Below are 13,031 nucleotides of genomic sequence, written 5' to 3'. Positions count from 1 at the left end.
TTTCTAAACATTTATTGTGAATTTTTATTAAATTTTTCTCCAAATTGTTTTTTACATATGTTTCATACATATTGTTTTCTGAATCTATTAATACTTCGTAAGTATCTAAGGCTATTGATTTGTTAGCTATATTTGGAAGTGGTTCAAATCTGATTTGTGAAAGGGTATTTGGTGAATATTGGGGTATTAAGAGGATTATGATTATGTTGTTGTTTTGAAATATTATTGCTGTCTTGATATTTTGATAACTGTCGAAATCTGTAATTAATTCGAATTCTAATTTGGTGAGGATGTCCGTAGGAATTATACCTATTTTGCTGGAAAATATAATTTGTCCTATGTCGTCTATGTGGTTTCGTAAAAAGGATATATATCCTCTAATGACTTTATTTTATTTTGTATGGTGTCCTTAAATGTATTAATGTAATGACTTATTGAGAATTTTCTTCGGATATGAAGTAATTAACGCGTACTATATTCGTCATACTAGCTGTTGTGGATAATTAATTTTCGTGTATTTCTGTGAGTGCGTTATGGATTTCCGTCTCGTCATCACTGTCCATGGATCCTGCTACATATTTTAATCCTTTCCCTAGAATATTTACAAGTCCTCGTTTTGATTTAAAATGAGGGTGTAAGCCGCTTATTTTTGATTGGAGTAATGCAAAGTTCCTATTAACTGTGTCCAAAATTTGTTTATCTTCAAAAGTTGTGGTTTTTAGCATGTTAATGTTATTTGATATTAAGGCTACTGTTTCCTCGTAGGCTGTTAAGTTGATAAAATGAAGTGTTTTAACATAATGATTAATTATTTTCAGTTCGTTAGTTTTGATGGGTAAATATCCGTTATTATTCGTTAAATCCTGGATGTCGATTTGTTGTGCGTCTACCGTCAATGCTAATACCAGCATGATTGTCATGATTTCCCCCGTATTCATTTTTTCTATTAAAGAAGAAATTTTATGTGCTTAAATTCATATTTACTCATGCGTTTCTATTTAATGTTACTTTTATGAACTACTCTACCTGATTTAGTTACTATTGTTGTATTAAAATTTTTCGCAACAATTTCTTTTCTAAATCTAGCCGATAACTTATTTCCTAATCTTCTATTTACTTTGACAAATATGATATCTCCTTCCGCGTATGTGCTTGGAGGTGATCTGTTCTTGTTATGGTACGTAAGGTCTGCGTTTTGTTTCGCTAGGAGTCTGTTTATAGTTTCTTGTCTGTCTTTCTCCATTATTTTAGGGTCGCTATAAACACGTCTGCCAAAGAATATTTCTACAGGTTTTCTTCCTGTTGTCGTATGAATAGTGGAGTTATATTCGAAAACTGATTTATCCAACAATTCGTGGAATGAACGGTACGTGCTCTCCTTTTGAAGACATCGCATTATTTCTTGTAATGTAGAATGGAAACGTTCTACCTGTCCGTTTGAACAACTTGTATACGGAGCAGTTCTAAAAATATTAATTCCGAATTCATTCTCTATCATGAAGTTTATTGCTTCAGAATTAAAAGATTTCTCGTTATCCATCACTATTGTTTCTGCAACAAAGGAGAAAAGGATATCGCGTAAAGGCTGTCTGATGTGTTCCGATGCTCTCGATCGAATGGGTTTTGCTATTGCGTATTTGGAGAATTTGTCCATCGCGGTTAGAACTAATTCCTTACCAACTATAAATATATCAATGTGCACTATTTGGCCTGCGAACTGTGGAATGGGTGTGGCCTGAATTTGAGGTTTTATTGGACGTCGGTCACATTTGCTTTCCTTACATGTTGCACAGTTTCTTATAATTTTCTTTATTTTACATGCCATTGCAGGAAAATAGTACTTTTCCAGAATTTGCATTTTATTTTCCCTAGTATTTCTGTGCGCTATATTGTGCGTTTTTATAATGATCTCTTCCTGTTCTTTTCCATTAGATATATCTTCCACTTGTATCTGTGTGAACCTAACTCGGTATTTGCTAAAAAGTAATGGGTAGACCTCTTGTATTTTACCCATAACATATTCTTCTGCTTTTATACAGTTTATAACTGATGGGCTCAAATATCTTTTTAGAATTGATTTAAGGGTTTGTTCGGAATAATCAGGTTCCGTAATTATGTGTCTATGATATATAGGAAACACGATTTCAAATTGATACGTAGATGTGCTATCTGTTTTTAAAATTATTTGGTTTTTGAAAGCGTTTATAGGGGCTTCTATGCTATAAATTAAATTATGGGATGAGCTATCATTCGAATTGGTTGCTATTGATAGACTGTCAACCTGTGATTCCTTCGGGGGTATCCTGGATAGTGCATCTGCTACGACGTTTTGTTTCCCAGGTTTATAATGTAAGTCGTATGAATATTCTTCTAAGGCTGCTTTCCACCTTTTCATCTTGCTATTGTTATTCTTATTGCTCAAAGCGTAAGTGAGCGGCTGGTGATCAGTAAAGATTTGTACTTTAGCTGAGCCATATAAGTAATTCCTAAATGAATTCAGAGCCCAAATTATGGCTAGCATCTCTTTTTCATTGGCGGCGTAATGTTCCTCCGCCTTGCTCAATGTTTTTGAGATAAATGCCAAAGGCTTTGAGTCTTGCGATATTATTGCTCCGATTGCAAAGTTGGAGGCGTCTGTTACCAGTTCGAAATTTTTCTTATAATCAGGATATGCAAGTAACACATCTCTGGAAGTGAGTGAACGTTTTATATTATTGAAAGCTTCTATTGCTTCTTCATTCAAAAGTATTTTTACTTTTGCGGATTTGTTTTTCGATATTCTACCTTCTTCCCCTCTCAGAAGAGAAGTCAGTGGTTTTGCTAATTTCGCATAGTCTTTTATGAATCTTCTGTAGTGTCCTGACAAACCAAGAAAACTGCAAAGCTCTTTTAAAGTTATAGGTTCTGGAAAGTTGGCAATTGCTTCAACTTTTGCAGGATTCGTTTTTATGCCATTTGGAGATATGACATACCCTAAAAATTCTACTTCCTTTTGGAAAAGTGACACTTATCCAACTGAACTTTCATGTTGGCTTCGTCCAAGGTATTGAAAATTGTATTAATGTGAAAAATGTGCTCTTTTTCCGTTTTGCTAAATATAATTATGTCATCGATGTAGACATAACAGTATTTTCCTATGTGATCGCGCAGGATATCATCAATAGCGCGCTGAAAAATAGAAGGAGCATTTTTCAAACCAAATGGTAAACGTGTAAATTCGTATTTACCATTGTTGATGGAAAATGCCATTTTTTCGATGTCAGATTCTCTTAGAGGAATTTGATGAAATCCGCTTTTCAAATCTAACACTGAGAAAAATTTGCTATCGCCGAGCTGCGAAATTACTTCTGTTATTTCAGGAATTGGATATCTGTCTGCTGTTGTGACTGAGTTTAATTTTCGGTAATCGATGACCATTCGGTACTGTTTATTCCCCGCTGAGTCGGCCTTTTTCGGGACGATCCACAAGGGTGAATTGTAGGGAGACCTAGAGGGACTTAAAGGGTGATTTTTTAAGAGCTTGATAACTTTTTTTTAAAAAAAAACGCATAAAATTTGCAAAATCTCATCGGTTCTTTATTTGAAACGTTAGATTGGTTCATGACATTTACTTTTTGAAGATAATTTCATTTAAATGTTGACCGCGGCTGCGTCTTAGGTGGTCCATTCGGAAAGTCCAATTTTGGGCAACTTTTTCGAGCATTTCGGCCGGAATAGCCCGAATTTCTTCGGAAATGTTGTCTTCCAAAGCTGGAATAGTTGCTGGCTTATTTCTGTAGACTTTAGACTTGACGTAGCCCCACAAAAAATAGTCTAAAGGCGTTAAATCGCATGATCTTGGTGGCCAACTTACGGGTCCATTTCTTGAGATGAATTGTTGTCCGAAGTTTTCCCTCAAAATGGCCATAGAATCGCGAGCTGTGTGGCATGTAGCGCCATCTTGTTGAAACCACATGTCAACCAAGTTCAGTTCTTCCATTTTTGGCAACAAAAAGTTTGTTAGCATCGAACGATAGCGATCGCCATTCACCGTAACGTTGCGTCCAACAGCATCTTTGAAAAAATACGGTCCAATGATTCCACCAGCGTACAAACCACACCAAACAGTGCATTTTTCGGGATGCATGGGCAGTTCTTGAACGGCTTCTGGTTGCTCTTCACCCCAAATGCGGCAATTTTGCTTATTTACGTAGCCATTCAACCAGAAATGAGCCTCATCGCTGAACAAAATTTGTCGATAAACACATTTCGAACCGGACACTGATTTTGGTAATAAAATTCAATGATTTGCAAGCGTTGCTCGTTAGTAAGTCTATTCATGATGAAATGTCAAAGCATACTGAGCATCTTTCTCTTTGACACCATGTCTGAAATCCCACGTGATCTGTCAAATACTAATGCATGAAAATCCTAACCTCAAAAAAATCACCCGTTATAATCTTATCATCTAAAAGTTTCTTTACCTGCTTTTCTACCTCTGATTTGAGAGATGCTGGGTATGGGTAAAATTTCGAGTAAACAGGAGAGTCCGTTACGGTTCTTATTTCTCCAACAACTTTTGTTGTGTATGTTAATTTTTCGTTCGGCTCCGCGAACAGATTTGGGAATGCGTCTACTGCTTGCTTAATGCTAGTCTTCTGCTGTGACGATAAGTGCTTGTCCTTTATATGTATTGCATTTGCTGCCTTTGATGGAAGCTGCTTTAGTTTCGTTTTTATTCGATTTTTTATTATTAAATAATTTTCATTTGTGTAGATAATTGCTTGAAGCTCCCTTAATGTATCGTTTCCCAAAATTCCATCGAATGTGTTTAAGGATGGCATTAAGAAAAACTTGATTTCGTTATCTAGACCAAATAGTTTTAGCATTGTGTGTTCATTAATTTTAACATCACCTGTTACTGTTTTTGCAAAAAATGGGTTTTTATTTTTAATACGTTTTTTAACCAAGTGTGGTTGAATGTAGTTTTTACTAGATCCTGTATCTACCAAAAACTTAAGAATTTTCCCGTTATCAGCTCTTGCTTCAAAATATGGAAGCGAAGAGCTCATCAAGCTAAAAAATGAACTTCAGATGGTTCGTCTTCCGAATAATCATTCTCCACATCTTTCGACATTGTGGCAATGTGGAAAGTTCTTTGGGTTTTCCTTTGTTGCTGATTATTAACTGATGGTGGTCTTTTCCCTTGAAATTGATTTTGAGGAGTTCTGTTCATATAGTTAATTCGACGTGATTGCATACTCCCGTCAACTTCCATGGGTTCTGGCCGGGGTTGAGGTTTAGGTGGCCTGGGTGAAGTACTTGTATGCTGAATTTGGTTAGGAAATTGTTGTCTAGATTGCCAATTTGCTTGATTTGGTTGTGGCAAGTACGCCATCCTACAATTAAGAAGAAGAAGAAGAAGAATGCCATATCTGCATTGCCTACAATATTATTTCTAACTACACTAAGGATTCCGTAGTATTTCGGGGTTCCTTTTAATCGTTCGTATATATTTAATATCCGGTCTACACTTTTTTTCCACGATATGAATTCTCCTGGGCGGCCAGAAAATTCTTTTAGACACTTCACTTCATCAGGGATCCTATCTAAACCGTCTAAATTTCCTCTATGTCTGTCCTCTATAGTTTGATCAGTTGTAGTTGCCAAGTTGGCATCCGGATTTAGGGTGGTCTGTCAAACACTACACTCGTTATTTTACGTTTGTGTTTTTGTTGCTTTGCTTTTGTTTTCAATTTCTCGGTAAACTTTAAATTTTAGTAGCCTTCGTTGATTATGTGAGCAATAGTTGTTGTTGCTTGTACTGCTCGGCTAAACATTTTTAGCCATTGCTCGCTTGATTTTAACTATCATGTGTGATCGCGCGCGTAATTAATCTTTAACACTAGGATTTTATAATGATGCTTGTGTTTGTTTTCTGTTTTATATAAAATCACAAATTTAGAATATTGTTCTGTTACAGTTTTGTTAATTATAATAATTACTTTCGTACATATCTACGCTTTTAGTTACAATTACAATTTGGTAGTCGCCAATAAACGCTATTTAAATTGCTTTGTTATTGTTGCTTGTTGTATTTTATCACTGCTAAAGCTTTTATGTTTTTCACAACAATTATTTCGCTAGCCTAAACTTTTTCACTTCACTTGCTGCTATGTCTTTGGATAAGGCTGGCACGTCGATGCCTCCTTTTTACTTTTGTTACTCAGGGACCGCTATCGAAAATACTTTTTCAACCGGGTGCCAGTTTTCCTACCGGACCGACTGAATTTGCTCGAGCGCCAATTATGTATTCCCGCGTTGGGAATACCAAAAAATATTTTTTAATCGGACAGCGTGTCCGCTTTATTGACCAAAAACGACTCAAACTTAAATTTAACAATTTGGTTCATTTATACTTATTCTAAGCCACGGAATTATTAAGTGGCGTGATCTATTTCCTAGAATTAGTATAAGCAATTCGATTGCATGTTTGATTGGCATGTGCCGGATGTGCTGAGGTTGCATCGGCAGAATTTACCAGTTGTCGCTTGCGCTGTAATTTCGGAGTTGTTGACATAGTTGCACTTTATGCTTGGTTCGTGCTAACTTATACAAAAAATTATTTGTTTTTGCGGTTAATAGGTTAGGTTAGGTTAGGTAAGATGGCTGATCAAAGATCTCACGTAGACTAACAGTTAGTCCTTTGTGATGCCAATGAAAAGGAACTCCCGTGTTCAGACTTAAAGATTGGCGAAACGCTTTGTAGCCAATACAAAGTTACACAGACGCCTAACTTCAACACCCGCCAGTTCGGTGGGGTGTCCAAAGGTATGCGTCCCCAAGTGTCTGAGTCTTGACCTCCCAAAAGCGGGACAGTTAAGCAGGAAGTGCTGGCTTGTTTCTACCGCATCTTCTTCTAAACAGTTTCTGCAGTCGGCATCCGGTAAGATTCCCATTCTTACCGCATGTAGGCCAATAGGACAGTGGCCTGTTAAAAGACCCACTAACAATGAGAGGTTAGCCTTACTGAGGGCCAAGAGTTCATTGGATCTCCGACGATCTATTCTGGGCCAGAAGGCTTTAGCAACCGCACAGGTGCCGGTGCTGGCCCAGCGTTGGACGAGCATCTGCGTGGCCCAACCATCTAGTAGTAGACCACAAGAAGAAACAGGAGCACCAATCCGTTCCCATTCTACCGATAATGATTCTAGGGTACCTTTCCTTGCTAACTCATCAGCTTTGCAATTGCCTGCAATTCCGCTATGGCCCGGTACCCACACCAGTCTAATCACAAAAACTCTAGCTGCTAGAGCTAACGACGTTAGACATTCTTCGACCAACCCTGAACGCACTACGAATGAGTTCAGGGCCAATATAGCCGCCTTACTATCTGAGTGGATAGTCACTTCTCTGAAGGTGGATGCACTCCGTAGCAACAAATCAGCTGCAACCTTGATGGCTGCAACCTCAGCCTGGAATACACTACAGTAGTCGGGAAGTCTGAAACAGGAGTTGATGGAGAGCTCCCGACAGTAAACCCCCCCACCAACCTTCCCCCCAAGCTTTGACCCATCCGTGAAGAAGCTTGCTGCCCCCCTCCTCCAACGGCTTCTTCCCACCCACATCTCCCTCGTCGGTATATAGGCAGAGAAGGAGCCGCCAGAGTTCGGTGTGGCGACTCCATGATCCAAATGATCCGGTATGCAATCAAAGTTTGTAAGGATATCCGAGTGACCAGATGCACGTTCCTTTAAGAAACCAGATTCTCTAAGCCATCTTCGCGGCTATGCATCTACCGGCAATATCTACCGGCGTTATATTCAAAATTGCATTAAGTGCCATGGTTGGGGTAGATCTTAATGCACCACATATGCTAATTAGCGCAGCCCTTTGAACGCTTTCGAGTTTCTTGGCCAGTGTGGTCTTCCCTAAAGCCCTCCACCACATGAAGACACCATAGAACAAGATGGGCTTTACTATGGTGTCATAGAGCCAGAGGACCACTTTCGGTGAGAGACCCCATCTTTTGCCAATAGCTCCTCTGCAGCAGCATAAGGCAATAGCTGCCTTTTTTGCTCTCTCCTCGATATTCGGCTTCCATGAAAGCTTCTTATCCAGTATGAGCCCTAAATATTTCACTGTATCCGCCGGTTGCAGGCAAATACCTCCCATTTGCGACAACGGTGCCGCCGGGATTTTATATTTTCGGCTGAATAAAACCATTTCTGTTTTGTTTGGATTAATGGCGAGTGCACTTCCGACCGCCCACTTTGTTACAACGCTGAGATATCCCTGCGTCAACTCGTATACGGTGCTAAGGAACTTTCCTTTGACCATAAGTGCTACATCGTCTGCGTAGGCAATCACCCGACAGGCGTGATCCTCTAGTTTTTTGAGCAATTCGTCAACGACTAGGATCCATAGTAGAGGAGAGAGAACCCCACCTTGTGGTGTTCCCCTACTCACACTACGCCTCGCGCGCGCGCTGCCCCATTCTGTTTCGATCACTCTGTCACACAGAAGACTGAGAATAAGGCACTTGAGGTTCGATTCAACCCCAAGACCGTCAAGAGCAGTTACTACTGCCTGAGGCAGGACATTGTTGAAAGCTCCCTCGATATCAAGGAAGGTCCCAACAGCGAAGTCCTTGGCTTCAATGGCTTCTTCGAGCCATGACACGATGGTATGCAAGGCAGTGTCCACTGACCGATAGGCATGTTGTGCTTTTGACAAATAGTCTCTCGGAATGCTCTTCCTTATATGCCAGTCCATCAGTCTCTCCAGAGTCTTTAACAAGAAGGAGGAGAGGCTGATTGGCCTGAAATCCTTGGCCGTGACATGGGAGCCCCTGCCAGCCTTCGGGATGAACGTAACCTTGACTCGTCTCCAGGCCCCCGGGATGTAACCTAATCTGATGCAGTTCGCATAGATAGGTGCCAACCAGCTGCATGACACCTTAACAGCCTGTTGCAGCTGCGCTGGTATGATGTCGTCTGGTCCCGGGGACTTGAATGGTTTGAACGAGTTAATCGCCCACGTCAAGTGTCGCTCATCCAGGATGCCGACAAAGGCCGCGCAATCGTCATGCGGCACCCCGAGAGATCCCCTCACAGAGGACATGTTGCTCGGGAAGTGAGCGTCGAGAAGCATTTGAAGTGTTTCTTCGCTACTGAGGGCCCACTTCCCATTTGCGTCCTTGAGATACCCCAGGGACACTGGGGTTTTTGCGAGAATACGCCTGAATCTCGAGGACTCGTGACAGTCTTCCACTTTTTCACAGAAGCACTTCCACGAGGTCCTCTTGGCCTTCCTAAACACGGACTTATATATTGAAAGTCCTGCTTTATACAAAGCCCAGTCCTAAGATAACCCACTTCTGCGGGCCCTGTTGAAAAGCCGCCTACAAGATGCCCTGATGTCTGAGAGCTCCTTAGTCCACCATAGAGGTTTCTCTTTGCCCTTCGGCGATCTTAGTGGACAAGACCTCTCCAGTGCATCCTTGCACGCCGAGCTGAAGACTTCAACCCACTCCTCCACCACATCGGTAGTGGCCAACGAGTCCACCGCCGGTGCGCGTGGGAGAGTTTGCCGAAGCCTCCTGCGGTAACCCTCCCAGTCCGTGTTCCGAGGGTTCCTAAAAGATTTCCCAAGCGGACCTTCTCCGGCTAGACTAAACTCGATATACCTGTGATCCGAAAAGGAGTGATCGTCGAGGACCCTCCAGTCCGATATCAGCGGGGCAATCGCTTGTGAGGTTAGGGTGAGGTCGAGAACCTCCTCCCTGCCTGCGGTCACAAAAGTAGGAGAGTTTCCTCTATTACAGATGCGAAGATTTTCGCCAATAATGAAATCAAAAAGCGACTCACCTCTACTGTTAGTATCCGAGCTTCCCCAGATCTGATGCCGCGAGTTAGCGTCGGAACCGATAATGACGTCGGTGCCAGTTTTAGATGCCTCGGCTAAGGTCCTCCTCAGCAGTAAGGGAGGTGGCTCCACCACATCATCGTGTGGCATGTATGAGGAGATAAGCCAGAGATCTCCGGTGTCGCACTCCAATTTCGCTGTCACTATGTCAGCGTTGCTGAAATTAGGTAAAAAAAATACCGTTAATTCATTCCTTACCAGCATACAGGCTCTGTTCCTACCTGCATCCTTGGCCGTCAGGAGCCTATGGCTCTTTGTCCTCAATCCAGAGATCCCGTTACCAGTCAGCCACGGTTCCTGAATCAGGACGACATCAGCTCCGTCTTGTCCCAGACGGAGCAAAAGATTGGCGGAAGCCGCCTTCGCATGCTGGAGGTTAATCTGGAGGAATTTCATCCTTCAGACTTTCCTCCAGGAGCGCTATTTCAGCGCTCAAGTCGTGATCGACACGAACTTCCTCGAACAGTTGTTCGAGGCTGAAGACGGAGTCGCCAATCGACGAACCGCCTCCAACACTCGCCACATCCGATAGATCCGGATCGACCACTTCCACGGCCATTTGGCCGTCGGCGCCCTCTGACGCATCAATTTCCACGGTCGCTTGACCGTCAGTACCCTTTGTCGCATCCACCGCAGCCACCGCAGCTTGGGTGCCATCAGCCCTGGCATCAGATGGAAGTACTTTCAGCACTACCATCTCAAAACCATAGCTTATGGCTCCCTTTGATTTGCTGAGAGGACCGATGGATTCCGTGTTTAGCATTATCAGCGCTTGCCGATACGGCTCATCAGTACCTCCAGCCTTAAAACTTTCCAGTCCTGCGTCGGAAGTGAGGGATTACAGTATCTGAGGATTTCCTCAATCTCGCTCGGGTTGGAAGGTTCGGCCGGCAGCCAAACGCGAGCCCTAGGACGAAGAGGAAGATACCCTTTGGCCACGGCCTCCAGTCTGGCTCCCTTCCAGACCTCCCCCACCTCAGAGACTGCCTTCCTGTATAAGGTGGCCGATCTCTCGTCAGCACAACTTGTGAGCTTGTGTAGCCCTTGGTGCCAGCCGGCACTCACACACTTCGGGGGTGGCCCCGGGTTTTCCTTGACCACCCTTAGGAATACCGATGAGATAGCCGCCGCTACCCTCTTCCATTCGTCATAGGAGATGGCTCCGTCCTCCCTACTACGGTCGAGCACCCCCAGTACTATGGCCCCAGCGCCTTTAGCTATTTCGCTGAAGGTTGGCGCCTTTCCTGTTCGCGGTTTCTTAATAAGGGAGGTTTCTCCCTCGTGCGACCTCTGCCGCTTGACCGCCGGTTCTGTCCTGCTGGTTTCCGGTCCTGCCCTATCGTCCTCGCTCAGCACTTTCTGCCCACTCAAGTGTACTTGCATGTTGCTCAGAAACCTGACCAACATGCTTGTCACGGTAGCGTTCCACGATTTTGGCCGCCAATCGACGGTCTGACTTTAGCTTCCTAGCTAAAGCTGCTTTGCTTTTTCCCCCCGTGGATCCCTTCATAACTCTAGCTGAGGTTCCCCTGCTAGTACTGGCGATTCCGCCGCGAAGGATCCACCCTTCGCTACTTCTGTTGTCGGCGCCGGTTACCCCCAGCCTGCTACCTGAGGAGACACCTACTGGAGTCCTTGCCGTATTGCTGTCAATTCTCGGCGACGGTTTCGTCTGGGAGCAGCATCCCCGCCTGGGTCGGATCTAGGTGCCGATTTCGACAGCCCTTCACTTCCCTTCGTCGTTCTTCCGTCATTATCATTTTTAGTGTTGTGATTGTCCATGCAAAAAGGGTCCCCACTCAGAGCCGCTATCCGTCCCCCGGAAGGTAGTCGCCTTTTATGGTCCCAAGGTTGTCTCGATGACGAGGCCAAGGCGAGGGTTGACGTACGCCCTTATGAGGCAATACGTTCAGAGCCGACCAGCGCAAAGAAGGAGTCATCTCAACATACACCTACCACGCCAACTTAACGACGACGGGGGGGGAACGTACTCTGAGGCCTGCCAGGGTTTTAACGGGACGGAGGCAGTTGCGACATTAGCCTGTCAGCCATTTCTGATGAGTGTCACCTCATCATACTCAGGTGACAGAATGCCGCCACCACCAGCCCAGGGTTCTACCAAATCCAATAAAAAGTTTCTCAAAAACCAGTCCAAAGCCAGAGTCGTCCAGGGAGTTGTTAGGCCGTGAAGGCCGCAGGTCATTTAGCGTTACCCAGGATGCACCAACTTGGAGGCGACCTGCCTTACATCCCCTTAGCGGTTAATAACAAATAATTAAAGAAAATTAAGTCGAAATTAAAATTGAATACTAGTAAAGTACATAATTCGAAACAAAAATAAAACAACTCTGATTCACCTTAATAGAGTTGTCGGTTATATAAAATCGCGATTATACGCGGCTATTAAAAGCGTTTTGGTTTACTAATTTAATTAACAACTCTTATTTACGTAAAAGAGTTCTCGTCTGAACATTCATATATACTTATGTATATACGAAATCCTTGGTGAAATTAAATTCAATAATTTCAGTATAAAAAAAATATATCGGTTTTATCGATTTTGTTTGAAACTCTTACTTACAAAAGAGTCTTCCTTTGGAAATATTACATCGACACACTTGTACATATACGCAATCTGTGGTGAAATTCATCAATAATTTCAGCATATAATTTATTTATCTGTTTATCGATTTTCTTTGAAACTCTTACATACAAAAGAGTCTTCTATTGAACATTTTATATACGAAACCTTGTTAAACATCTACAAGTCTAGTTTTCACTAAGACGATTTGATATTCTATACATTTTTTAAATGATATACATTTTTTAGACTCAAAGGACTCTAAACCAAGTCAGCTGTTAAAAGTCCCAAAGATGGTTTCTGACGAAAAAAGTCCATGTACACCTGCGGAAGCTACACGCTCGAAGCAAGGTCCTACGAAACAGAAAAGGGGGAAAGACATATCATACTCTAAATTTATTTCTGAGAGTGACTGTCTAATAAAATATTGCAATCGATTTGCTTCTTCGCCGATCCAAGAAAATTCTGAATCTGCGCTAGAAATAAAAAGCCAAACAATTGAAAATTTTTGGACACGTCTCCAGGCTGCATATGACGCAATTGT

At 42.5% G+C, this 13,031-nt stretch overlaps 1 protein-coding gene and 1 pseudogene across 1 annotated transcript in view; both read right to left on the bottom strand.

Annotated features, from left to right (window-relative positions):
• LOC125775367 (uncharacterized) overlaps positions 1-13,031 on the bottom strand; it is a 915,975-nt gene that overhangs the window by 268,614 nt on the left and 634,330 nt on the right. The gene's annotated exons all lie outside the window — the stretch shown is intronic.
• Positions 10,283-12,155, bottom strand: LOC125775420 (uncharacterized; annotated as a pseudogene).

Source organism: Bactrocera dorsalis, chromosome 1 (assembly GCF_023373825.1).
Source record: "Bactrocera dorsalis isolate Fly_Bdor chromosome 1, ASM2337382v1, whole genome shotgun sequence".
NCBI lineage: Eukaryota > Metazoa > Arthropoda > Insecta > Diptera > Tephritidae > Bactrocera > Bactrocera dorsalis.
The sequence above is the reverse complement of the archived record's forward strand: the minus strand, read 5'-3'. Positions and strand labels throughout refer to the sequence as shown.